The 12,367-nt window shown below is 51.5% G+C and overlaps 1 protein-coding gene across 2 annotated transcripts in view; it reads right to left on the bottom strand.

Moving 5' to 3' along the window:
* SMOX (spermine oxidase) overlaps window positions 1–11,188 on the bottom strand; it is a 51,000-nt gene extending 39,812 nt beyond the window's left edge. For both annotated transcript variants that reach the window (XM_003411605.3, XM_010591546.3), the window contains exon 1: window positions 11,067–11,188. The gene's annotated coding sequence lies outside the window, so the exon portion shown is untranslated. The remainder of the gene's footprint in view (window positions 1–11,066) is intronic.
* Between the last annotated feature and the right edge of the window lie 1,179 nt (window positions 11,189–12,367).

The following is a 12,367-nucleotide window of genomic DNA, read 5'->3' on the forward strand; positions in this document are numbered from 1 at the left end:
TAGTAAGAGCAGCCAACAGGTATTCAAGCATCACAGCGGTCCTAAGAGGGAGGTAATATTCTGCCCATTGTACACATGAGAACACTGAGGCACAGTGAGGTTTAGCTTCTTGCCCAGAGATCACAACCCTGCCTCTTTGATGAAAGGCTGAGTGAGAACTTTTAGAGCAAGACGATTGCAGGGAGGTGTAGGGTCAGAGGCCCTCCCAGGATCCCAAAGACCCAGGCCCAGCAACTGTTGGGTCCTGAACATCAGACAAGCCCTTCAGGTCCCTTTCTCGCCCACCCAGTGAACTCAAAAACCCAGGGCTGCCTCTGGGCCCAGATCCCCTCCAGACCGTTCCTCCCTCTACAGTGCCCTTTTCTTCCACTGATTATTCGAATACAGCCCGTCCCACCAATCCACCTCCCCCAGGAAGCCATCCATCCTGCCATCCCTCCCTGCACTTCTGGCCCCACACATCCCCCATGTTTATGGTCTCCTGTTAAGTTGCACCCTTCCACATCAGCCCTTCCCAAAGTGTGTTTTCCTGGTCAGTGGGATATTATTAGGAAGTCTTCCGAAAAAGATCTCCATGGTCAAAACTGTTTGGGAAACATTGAACGGTTCCTTTTCTACAGGACTTGTCAGAGCCTTTAATTCTCTCACATGCGCTCTGAATCTCCCACAGGGTGATGGAGTGAATTTCCAGTTTCTACCCTTATTTGTCCTCTGAAATCTTCAACCACCCACAGTTGCTGGTGGGAATCAGGTTTCTCAGCATCATCGTTGAGAAATGCCACCCCCTCCTGTCCCCCTCAGTACAACCTGGCCCAATGGCAAAGATCAAAGCAGGATGTGACTGGCTCAGCCTGGCCGTGTCTTTTAGGAAGTCTGTGAGGTATTTAGAAGCCTTAGTGGCCCAGTGGTTAGGCGCTTGCCTGCTATCTGAAAGGCTGACAGTTCGAACTCGCCAGCCCCTCCATGGTAGAAAGATGTGGCAGTCTGCTTCCCCAAAGATTACAGCCTTGGAAACCCTATGGGCAGCTCTACTCTGTCCTATAGGGTCACTATGAGTCAGAATTGACTCAAAGGCAAGGGGTTTGGTTTTTGGTGAGGCACTTGGGGAGCTCAGTCTGAGAGCATGCCAGCCCCTCTTAGCGCTGTCTGGGGCAGTGTATGCCCTTCCCATCCTCCTTTGGGTGAGCCGACTGCTACCCCCTCCATCTGACTGGTACCCTCAGATCTCCTCTGAGCCCATGCACAGTTCAGAGAGCAATGGCTCTTGCATCAGGAACCTCAGGAGACCCCCAAAGCAAGCTGGACATTTCCTTTGTCTATGCAGACTGTTCATTCTACTCCATCCCCGGCATGCGAGCTTTCACATTAAACCAGAACTACAATGTCTAAGATGCCACTCGGGAAGCTATAGTAGTGTCATACCCAACAAACACTGTGACCCACACCCAGCCCCCCAGAAAGGAGACTGACCCCTTCACTTTACAGATGAGGAAACTCATGCCTCAGAGGGAAGCAGACACTTGCCTGTAGAGGCCCAGCCAGGGGCACAGCACAGTGAGGCATCCAGGACTCCCCTCTCCCAGGAAGGTGATCTGAGTGGGGTAAGCCCCTGACGGTGGCGCAAGTAACCATTCACGGCAGCCACGAGGGCTCACCCAGCTGGGGTGAGGACCACCACACACACTGGGGGCAACGGCTCCGCAGCTCAGGAGACTTTGAGGGCTTTTAAGAGAGGACGCCATGGGTGGGGCTGGAATCAGCTGCTTCCCCACCCTTCTTGGCCCTGCCCTGGCTGCAGGAAGGGTGCTGACCCCAGATTGGCTCCCCACAGCGTCCGGCTCAGCTGTGGGCAGAGATAACGTGCCCTGCATGCTGTCTGCATGTCAGCCTGCCCTGGGGCACGGTTGCCCAAATCAGCTCCCCATGGTCTCGAAAGCGCCTCACAGTCACAAGCTCTTGAAATCAGGCCCGTGTTCTGAGGCTGAGGCCTGAGATCCAGAGGCCCCTCACCCAGTGCCACCTCCCAGCAGAGCAGCCCTGCATCTCTGGTCCTCTTCACACACCCATCTGCCTCTATGCCTCTCTGCCCTGGCCCCCAGCCTCACCTGTGCCCCACCTCAGCCCTCACACAGGTATCCCCCAACCACCTTCCCCAATGTAGTCCACAGGAGCCGAGATGGCCCCCTTTACCTGTTCCGGGTCCAACCTGAACTGCACCTGTTCCTGCACCTGCCTGGCTCCCGCAACGGCAGATCTAAATCTTCACTACACAGTGTGGCCCCTGGACCAGGAACATCACATAACCCAGGAGCTTGTTAGAAATGCAGACACGGAGGCCCCACCCCAGACCTGCTGTGAATCAGAACCCGCATTTCAACAAGCTACACAGGTGATTCGTGTGTACATAAGAGTTTGAGAAGTGCTTTTACAAAGCACTGTTCTAATCAAGTCACTGCACCCATGACCTATAACCTGGGATGTCTCCCTGGGGCCTCATGAAGTCCAGAAGTTCTGAGGTCCAGGCTCAGCAGCTTGGCAGTTATCACCCTCTCCAACCTGGCTTCAACTCACTTATGCAGGCTGGGGCTCCCCTTCCACCTTGAGAAATGCCATCCTCTCCTCTGTCAGCCAAAGGCACAGGACTTCAGGACTGTCTCCAAGAACCACTTCCTCCAGGAAGCTGGTCTGAACTGCACCTCGTTATAGCATACCTGGTGTGGCTAATTCTCATTTCCTGGAAAAGGGGACTGGGCCCTATATTCTCAGTGGCTCCTAGTATCAGGGTAGGAAGGAGATGCCAAGTGCCACCTGCAGCTAACCAGGCCCAGCGTCTACTTGTCAAGAAGTCCACCCTTAGCTCTAGGCTGCCGCCCTCCGGCTTTGCCACAGCCTTGTACCTCAATTCAGCAGATAAGGACTTAAGGCTTTATGCTTCCCTGCCAGAGAAGGGAGCGCCATGGGGTCTGGTGAGTTTCCAGCAGCAATGTGCTTTTCCTGTGCCTCAGTTTCCTGAAATGCAGAAGAGAATGCTCACCCACCCTGCCTCACTCTCCTCCTGGGGGCTGAAGGATCTGCTGGGATAGATGGGCAGATTCCCCTAAAACCTGGGGCTCAGAATTTAGAAGAAACAGACCCAGCCCTGTGTGGTCAGCAAACCCTTCCTGGGCCAGCTGGCCAGGCCCCTGGGAGGCCATGTCCGCTGCCCAGAGGTATCCTCAGGCCCCAACAGGAACCCCTCCCTAGGCAGCCTGCCACATCCTCCTCCCTTCCTGGCCCACCTCCTCAGGCTAACACCCCCAGGGAATCCTCACTCCTTTTCCCTGGCTCAGCAAGGAGAAAGCACTCAAGCTTGTAGCCTCAGGAGTTCCCTGGTCTCCACAGCCTCTAGGGAGCAAAGGAAAAGGTCCCAGCCCCACCTCCATCACATTTTACGGACAGACAAAAAGAGGTGAGGACAGGGCCAACAGCAAAGGGCACTACACTGCTCTTAAATCCCAGTTCTCTGTTTACCACCCTCCCTGGCTCTGCTCCCACGTTGGCCCCAGCCCTACTCTGACCCCTATCTAGGTCCCAGACCCTCGGGGAAGCCAGGTTTCCCCAGGCCAAGCCTGAAGCACCACCTGGCAACATTCTAGATGGAATCCCAAACAAGCCTCGGCCCCTCTCTGATCTCTCTCTCCTCTCCCAGGGAGGCTGGGGTCTTAAGAAGTAGGTGAAGAGGGCAAGGCTAAACCCATCTCACATGGGTTGATGACATTGCAAACAGGGAGTTGTTTTCACACTAGAAGCAGGAGACTTCCCATGTGTGCAGAACGCCCAACTACTTGGCCTGGGGCCTGGAACCCCTCCTGAAAGAGAAAAAAAAAAAAAATGGGGCATGAAGCAGAGAAACCCAGGCTCCCCCTCCAAGCCTGTGGAGGACAGACTTCTTTCCTACCTCCCCAGTCCCAAGGCCAGGCATCTCTGGGGGACAGGAAAAGCCATCTGTTTGTTAAGAAGCCTTCAGCTGGTGTGTATCTGAGAGGCCTGAGAAGCGGTAGAATTCAGTGGGTTAGAGCATAGATTCTGGAGCCAGGCTGCCTGGTCTCAAGTCCTGGCTCAGTCACTACTTAGCTGTGTGACGTTGAGCAATTTCTTACCCTCTGGGTGCCTCAGTCTTACCATCTGTAAAATGGGAATCAGACCTACTTTATAGAGCTGTTAAGAGGATTAAAGGAATAAATATTTGCTAAGTCCTTAGAACAACACTTGGTACAAAGTGAGTGAGTATACCAGGGCCCTGGTCTGCCTCTAGGGCCCTGGTGGTGCAGTGGTTAAGAGTTTGGTTGCTAACCAAAAGGTCGGCAGTTTGAATCCACCAGCCGCTCCTTGGAAACCTTATGGGTTTCTGTCCTACTCTGTCCTTTAAGGTCACTGTGAGTCGGAATTGACTCAACAGCAACGGGTTAGGGGGTCTGTCCCTAGCCCTCTGCCTTATTTCCCCAACCCCTGATTCCCCCAACCTGGAATGGCCTTCTGGCTCCCACCCATCCCTGCCCAAAGCATTTCCTAGGCATGTCAGCCCCAGGTCTGGACACACAGCCCTTCCTTCCAGCTCTCACCTCATAGCGTTACCTCAGCCCATCGCTGGTCCCCCTTCCGAGGGCCCGGCTCCCTTCCCTCTCTTGGCTGCCTCCTCTGTGGAAACAGGGAAAGCCGTGGTGGAAAGGGCAAGGGTCTACCATGAGACCCCTCAGCTCCAGTTTCCTCCTCCTCTTCAACTCCCAAACCCCAGGGTTGGGCACCCAGCAGTCACCCAAGGGAGTGGGCTAAAATAAATCATCTCCAGGCTGGCTTGCCCAGGCCACCACCATCTCCTGAGTTAGGGAATCCTCCACCCCTCAACACACACACATATACACCCTTCTATTCACCCAGCCTAGATTTCCCCCAAAGAGAACAAAGGGAATTATTTACCCCCAACCCACTGTGACCCACACTGACTCCACATTCCCCAAGCCCCCCAAGCTTCCCCTGCCGTCAAGCCACCCACAACTTCTCCACTTTCCTCTTTCACATCCCACTGGCCCCGTCAGATTCTTGCGGCAGCTTGCACAACTGCTTTTGTGGAAAGAAAATAAAAATCCTCAGGGTCAATTCAGGTTTTCAGGGCTCCTGTGCTGACTGCAACACCCACCTCTTTCTGCCCAGCCAGCCCCAACCTTCTCACCTGGCTCAAGAGTTCCTGAGCCAGGCACAGTGCTAGACGCTCCAGATAGAGCAGTGGGCAGAGGTTTCCATCCTTAAGAGGCAGGACAAAGTCAAGTAAACAGACAAACGAAAGAGTTACGGACTGGCATAATCTAACGAAGAAAGTAAGCCAGGTGCTACGATAAATTAAGGCGAGGTGGAGACCTCTGCCAAGACTGGATGGCTGGGGAAGGAACTTGAGGAAGGTATATTTAAGCTCCACCACTCGTCTATCAGTTCATCATACTATTTGTGTGTTGCTGTGACACTAGAAACTATGCTACTGACATTTCAGTGGCATCACATTCATTGTCAAAAAGAACATTTCAAGGTCTATCCTGAAGTACAATGCTGTGAGTGATAGGATAATATCCACATGCTACAAGCAAGACCAGTTAATATGACTATTATTCAAATTTATACACCAACCACTAATGCCAAAGATGAAGAAATTGAAGATTTCTACCAACTTTCGCAGTCTGAAATTGATCAAACATGCAATCAAGATGCATTGATAATTACCGGCGATTGGAATGTGAAAGTTGGAAACAATGAAGATCGATAGTTGGAAAATACGGCCTTGGTGAAAGAAACGACACAGGAGATACAATTTGATAGAATTTGGCAAGACAAATGACTTATTCATTGGAAATACCTTTGTTCAACAACGTGAACGGCGACTATACACATGGACCTCACCAGATGAGATACACAGGAATCAAATTGACTACATCTCTGGAAATGGATGATGGAGAAGCTCAGTATCATCAGTCAGAACAAGGCCAGGGACTGACTGCGGAACAGACCATCAACTGCTCGTATGCAAGTTCAAGTTGAAACTGAAGAAAATTAAAACAGGTCCACGAGATCCGAAGTCTGACCTTGAGTATATCCCACCTGCACTTAAAGACAATTTCAATAATGTATTTGACACACTGAACACTAATGACCGAAGACCAAACAAGTTGTGGGATGACATCAAGGACACCACACATGAAGAAAGCAAAAAGGTCATTAAAGAGACAGAAAAGAAAAACAAAAACCAAAGCAGACATCAGAAAAGGCTCTGAAACTTCCTCTTGAACACAGAGTAGCTAAAGCAAAAGGAAGAAATGATGAAGTAAAAGAGGTGAGCAGAAGATTTCAAAGGGCATTTCGAGAAGACAAAATAAAGCATTACATACAATGAAATGTGCAAAGACTTGGAGTTAGAAAACAAAAGGGTAGAACACACTCAGCATTTCTCAAGCTAAAAGAATTGAAGAAAAAATTCAAGCCTCAAGCTGCAATATCAAAGGATTCTATAAGCAAAAAATTGAAAGATGCTGGAAGCATCAAAAGAAGATGGAAGGAATAAATAGATAGAGTCACTGTACCAAATAGAATTGGTCAACATTCAATCATTTCAGGAGGTAGCACATGATCGATAACCATTGGTACTGAAGGAAGAAGTCCAAGCTGCACTGAAGGCATTGGTGAAAAACAAGCCCCCAGGAACTGACAGAATACCAATTAAGATGTTTCACCAAACGGACGCAACGCTGGAGGCACTCACTTGTCCATGCCAAGAGATTTGGAAGATAGCTACCTGGCCATTGACCGGAAGAGATCCATATTCGTGCTTATTCCAAAGAAACGTTGTCCAGTGGAATGCAGATATTATCAAATAATATCATTACCATCACATGCAAGTAAACTTATGCTGAAGGTAATTCAGGAACGGTTGCAGCAGTACATCCACAGGGAACTGCCAGAAACTCAGGCCAGATTCAAAAGAGGAAGTGGAATGAGGGATATAATTGCTGATGTCAGATGGACCTTGGCTGAAAGCAGAGAATACCAGAAAGATGTTTACCTGTGTTTCATTGACTATGCAAAGGCATTTGACTGTATGGATCATAACAAATTATGAATAACATTGCGAAGAATGGGAATTCCAGAACATTTCATTGTGCTCATGCTGAACCTGTACATAGACCAAGAGGCAGTCATTTGAACAGTGCAAGGGGATACCGTGTGGTTTAAAGTCAGGAAAAGTGTGCATCAGAGTTGTATCCTTTCACCAGACTTACTCAATCTGTATGCTGAGCAAATAATCCAAGAAGCTGGACTATATTAAAAACAGTGTCAGGATTGGAGGAAGATTCATTAACAACCTGTGATATGCTCATAACACAAGCTTGCTTGCTGAAACAACCTTGAACCATTTACTGATAACGATCAAAGACTACAGCCTTCAGTATGGATTATACATCAGCATAGAGAAAATGAAAATCCTCACAACTGGACCAATAAGCAGTAACATCATAAACAGAGGAAAGATTGAAGTTGTCAAGGATATCATTTTATTTGGATCCACAATCGATGCCCACGGAAGCAGCAGTCAAGAAATCAAACAACATATTGCACTGGGCAAATCTGCTGCAAAATACTTCTTTCAACTGTTAAAAAGCAAAGATATCACTTTGAGGACTAAGGTGTGCCTGACCCAAGCCATGGTATTTTCAGTCGCCTCATATGCATAAAAAAAAAATTTTTTTTTCTTTCATATGCATGCAAAAGCTAGACAATGAATAAGGAAGACCAAAGAAGTATTGATGCCTTTGAATTATGCTGTTGGTGAAGAATACTGAATATACCATGAACTGCCAGAAGAACAACAAATCTGTCCTGGAAGAAGTATAGCCAGAAATTCTCTTACAAGTGAGGATGGCAAGACTTTGTCTCACATACTTTGGACATGTTATCAGTAGGGACCAGTCCCTGGAGAAGGGCAACACGCTTGTAAAGAGTCATCGAAAAAGAGGAAGACCCTCAAGGCGTTAGATTGACACAGTGGCAGATGGGGCAGTGTTTCTGTTCATAGCGTGGCTATGAGTCGGAACTAATTCCAGGGCATCTAACAACAACATATTTAAGCTGAGAACTATAAAGATAAGACACTGCCTCAACCCAGATGAGGAGCCCGGAAGAGTATCCCAGGCAGAGGGAACAGCAGTAGCATATGCCCTGGGACAGGAAAACCCTTAGCATGTTTAAGAGGCAGAAGTGATTTGGTGTGGCTGTCAGGGAGAACACAAAGCGGACAGTGGTCAGGCTGAGGCTGGGGAAGTCTACGGCAGACAGATCATGGACGGTCTCATGACCCAGGGGATGAGATTTTATTCCAAGTTCATTTTATTCCAAGGCATCAGCTTTTAGAGGAGTGAGATGATCTAACGTATATTTTTCTAAATCATTCTTGCTGCTCTTTTAACTTGGATCAGAGGAGGGCAAGTGCAGACATGGGGAGAGGAGTTAGCAGCTACTGCAGCAGTTCAGACGAGACACAAAAGTGGTTTAGCCTGGGGTGACAGCCCTGGAGTCAGAGGCATAAGAGAACAGGCCTGAGATAAAGAACTTTGCAGAAAGAACCAAAAGGATTTGCTGTTGGACTGAACATGGGGAGAGAAGGAAAGGAGGGAACTGATGTCACCTGATGTCCTATTATTAAAGGTAGAGGGTTTATGGGTCATTTACTGAGAGGAGAACACCTGGGAAGGATCTTGTTGGAGAATGCCATCAAGGGTTGAACTGTATCCCCCAAAATAGGTGTTGCAAATCCTAACCTCTATATCTGTGGTTATAATCCCATTTGGGAATGGGTTGTCTTTGTTATGTTAATGTGACAGGACTAAAACCTTGTTGCCATCCAGTGGATTCCGACTCATAGCAACCCTATAGGGCAGAGGAGAACTGCCCCATAGAGTTTCCAAGGAGCACCTGGCGGATTTGAACTGCCAACCTTTTGGTTAGCTGTAGCACTTAACAACTACGCCACCCCAGCTTCCCTGTCAGGATTAGTGTAGGATATATCTTGAGTTAATCTCTTTTGAGATATAAAAAAAAAAAAAAGATTAAACAAGCAAGGCAGAAGCAGAGACGAGGGAAGAGAGATGCCAAGCCACAGAAAATCACCCAGGGGCAGAAGCTCAAAGAGACAAGGACCTTCCTCCAGAGGGACAGAGAGAGAAACCTTCCTCTAGAGTCAGCACCCTGAATTCAGACTTCTCACCTCCTAAACTCTAAGAACATAAGTTTCTATTTGTTAAAGCCATCCACCTGTGATATTTCTATTATAGCAGCACTAGATAAAACTAAGACAGTTATTTCCTCCATATTACATTTTTCATACCTATGAGACATCCAAGGACACCACAAATCATCAGATGGGTGGTTGGAATAAAAAGGCTGGAGCTGGAGATAAAATTTCCTGTTTAAAAATCATGAGAATGAAAATGATGTACATTTAAAATCAATGTGTTTGTAAATTAATCCTTGATTTTGAAAATCACAAAAATGAATGAGAGCTGGAGGGGGCTATCTAAGTAGAGGGAAAGGAAGTGGGGGGTTGGGGGGACCAAGGGCAGAGCCCTGGGGCCCTCCAACATTTAGTTGGGTGAAGCCTTTGTTGGCAAAGAAGATTAAGAAGGGGCAGCCAGGGAGGGAGGAAGGAAACCAGGAGAAGCCAAAAGAGGCTATTGGTTCTGGTTTCAGGGAAGTGTGGGACCAAAGCCAGGACAAGTGGGCTGAAGAGCTGGAGGGATCTGGAGCGGTCTGGCTATGAAAAGAAGTGGAGAAGTGAGGCCATGGCTGGAGGGGGCTGAGTGGTCAAAAAGTAGAGCTATAAAATAGACGTGTGGGGTAGCAGATGTTCTTACACTGTTTGGAATGATCCAGGGGAAAAGAAGCCACTGGTAACACTGGAGAGATGAGAGGTAACTGAGGAATGGGGAACGGTGAATCCCACATTGGAGTCCAAGTGCAGGTACGCGCCTGTGGCAGGAACTGGGCGCTTCTTTCCCCCAAAATAAGAAGGGGGCAGAGGTGGAGGCCTTCACTGCATACCTTTCAGATGCACACCCACTTGCCCCCTCCATTCATGCTCACTCCCAATGACCCCCGGGGCACCTGCTGCCTTGCTGCTTGCTCCAACCACTGACAAGTTGCCCTCCCCAAGGACTGTCATGGGATGTGACACCAATGGCAAGTTCTGCAAACAACCACGTCTCACCATACACGCCAGCCACGCGCTCATCCCATCAGGCAGTGCCCCTCCTGCTGCAAACACCAAGGGGGTCCGTGGGCCCCTCACCCACTCTAAGCGAGACCCATCCCCCACCCCAGAACTGTGGCTTTCCTCAGCCCCTCCCCCAAAAACAGTACTCAAACACACCCTACCCTTTTCCCAGTCTGACTCCCGCCAAGCCCGGGGCAGCCCGTGAGCCCCTGGCTGGTCTTTCCAAGATAGCTGCTCCCCACCCTGCCGGGGCCTCCAAGGAGACCACTCGGACGCCTGGAGCCCCGAGCGCAGGCGACGCAGCTTCTGCTTGCGTCCCGGATTTCGCCCCGGAGTCTCCTCTTCTTCCCCCAGCGCGCACCCTCCGGGCTGCCCGAGTCGTCGCTGGGCACCCGCGCCCGGCTTTGTCTGCGCCCACGGAGCGCGCACGCCGGGCGCACCAGGCGCTCCCCTCCGGCACGCACCCCTCGGGGACCGGTCTGCCTTCCACCCTGGGGCGCTCACGCCGGCCAGCCCGGGACCACCGCTGCCCCGGGCCAGACCATCGCTTTCCCCCAAGGGAGCGAGGGGGGCTTGGCGCCACCGCTCTCGGCGAGTCTCCGGGAAAGCCGCGCACCCCAGTGTCCGGCCCGAGCGCCGCGCTGGCGGCCAGAGCCCGGGGCCAGCAGAGCCCTCAGGGGCCGCTCCGGGCCCCTCACCACTCCGGCGGGGGCCGCAGCCCCTGCCAGCGCCGGGGCGACGGCTGGTGGGCCGCGAACAGGAGAGGGGCGCGCGGTACCTTTCCCTGCTGAGCCGGGGAAGTGAGTCTACGGCGAGCGGTGCTCCAGCCTCGGTCTCCTCCGCCTCCCCTCCTCCTCCAGCCGCCTGGCTTCCTCCTCCAGCCGCCGCTGGGACCGTAGGGGCCCGAGCCAGCCGCCGCGGCCTGTGTGGGGCCCCGCTCCGCCTCGCGTCCCCGGCCCACCCCCGCCTGGTCGGCTCGGGCCCCGCCCCTGTTCCGCCTCTGGGCGGAGCCGCGCCAAGCTCCGCCCCGGCCCACCCCGCTGTGGGCGGGGAAGCTGGAAGCCGCAGAAGCCCGGCACTGCGGTGTCCCCTCTGCTGACACCCGGCCATGTACTCCCCACCTGGGCCCCGCTCACCATCCTTAAGCTAGCCACTCCCGCTGGGCCCCAAACTTCCCCACCTATTCCCCAAAAGAATAGTAGCTAGCCCAGTCCTGCGCGCCCTGTGCTGGGCGTAAGGTACAGCCGAGGCTGTCTGCAAGGCGGCGGTAAGAAGCAGGACCGGGGCCTCGGTTTACCCAAGGGGCTCGGAAGTGTCTTTTAGAAGGGAAGGGGACACCCCCTCTCTCCCTGAGCCGTCTTCACTTCCCCAAGCCCTTCCCCGTATCTCAGTTCGGGGCAAGGGGCTCGTCCCTAGGGGCCTCCTCCAATCTCATTTTCTCCCCAACACCCATCCTGCACCCCGCCACCACCACCTCCAAGCCTGGGAGACCTCAGTGCATCCATCTCCAACCCTGAACAGCCTGGAGGGGCACTCAAGGGGCACCCAGCCTGTCCTTTCACGGCCCACTTCTGCGCCTCAACGCGGCGCTTTTTCAATAAAGTGTCGTTTATTGGTAACCAGGGCTACATCCTCGATTTAATGAAAACCCAAGCAAATGCAAGCGTAGGCGTTACTTCTTTTTATTAATCAGAATTATTTGGAAATTATTTGTTTGTTCATCTTTTCATTTGGGATTCTCCAAGCACTGCTCCCCTGTGTAGATTTGTTCTAGTTTTTTTTTAATGGGACGGGGAGGGGGGGTGTCTCTGACAGCTTCATTCTCTGTAACTCTGTGAGCATTTTCGGGTTCTCCTGGGACCCAGTTCGAAGAGTGTGGATCTCAGTGGGAGCCGGCCCCGTCTGAACTGTCTCTCAGGCTGGAGAAGGTGCCTGATTCAACCTAGACCCCACAGGGTCTACCTTGGGACAGGCCCCCAATGCAGAGCATAGGTCTACGTGGGTTCGGAGGTCAGGAGGACAGCGGTGTCCCTGCAGAAATGGAGTCTGATGCTCCCTCGCAGGAGTACAGCACTTGGG

The sequence above is a fragment of the Loxodonta africana genome, chromosome 24 (assembly GCF_030014295.1).
Source record: "Loxodonta africana isolate mLoxAfr1 chromosome 24, mLoxAfr1.hap2, whole genome shotgun sequence".
NCBI classification, from domain to species: domain Eukaryota; kingdom Metazoa; phylum Chordata; class Mammalia; order Proboscidea; family Elephantidae; genus Loxodonta; species Loxodonta africana.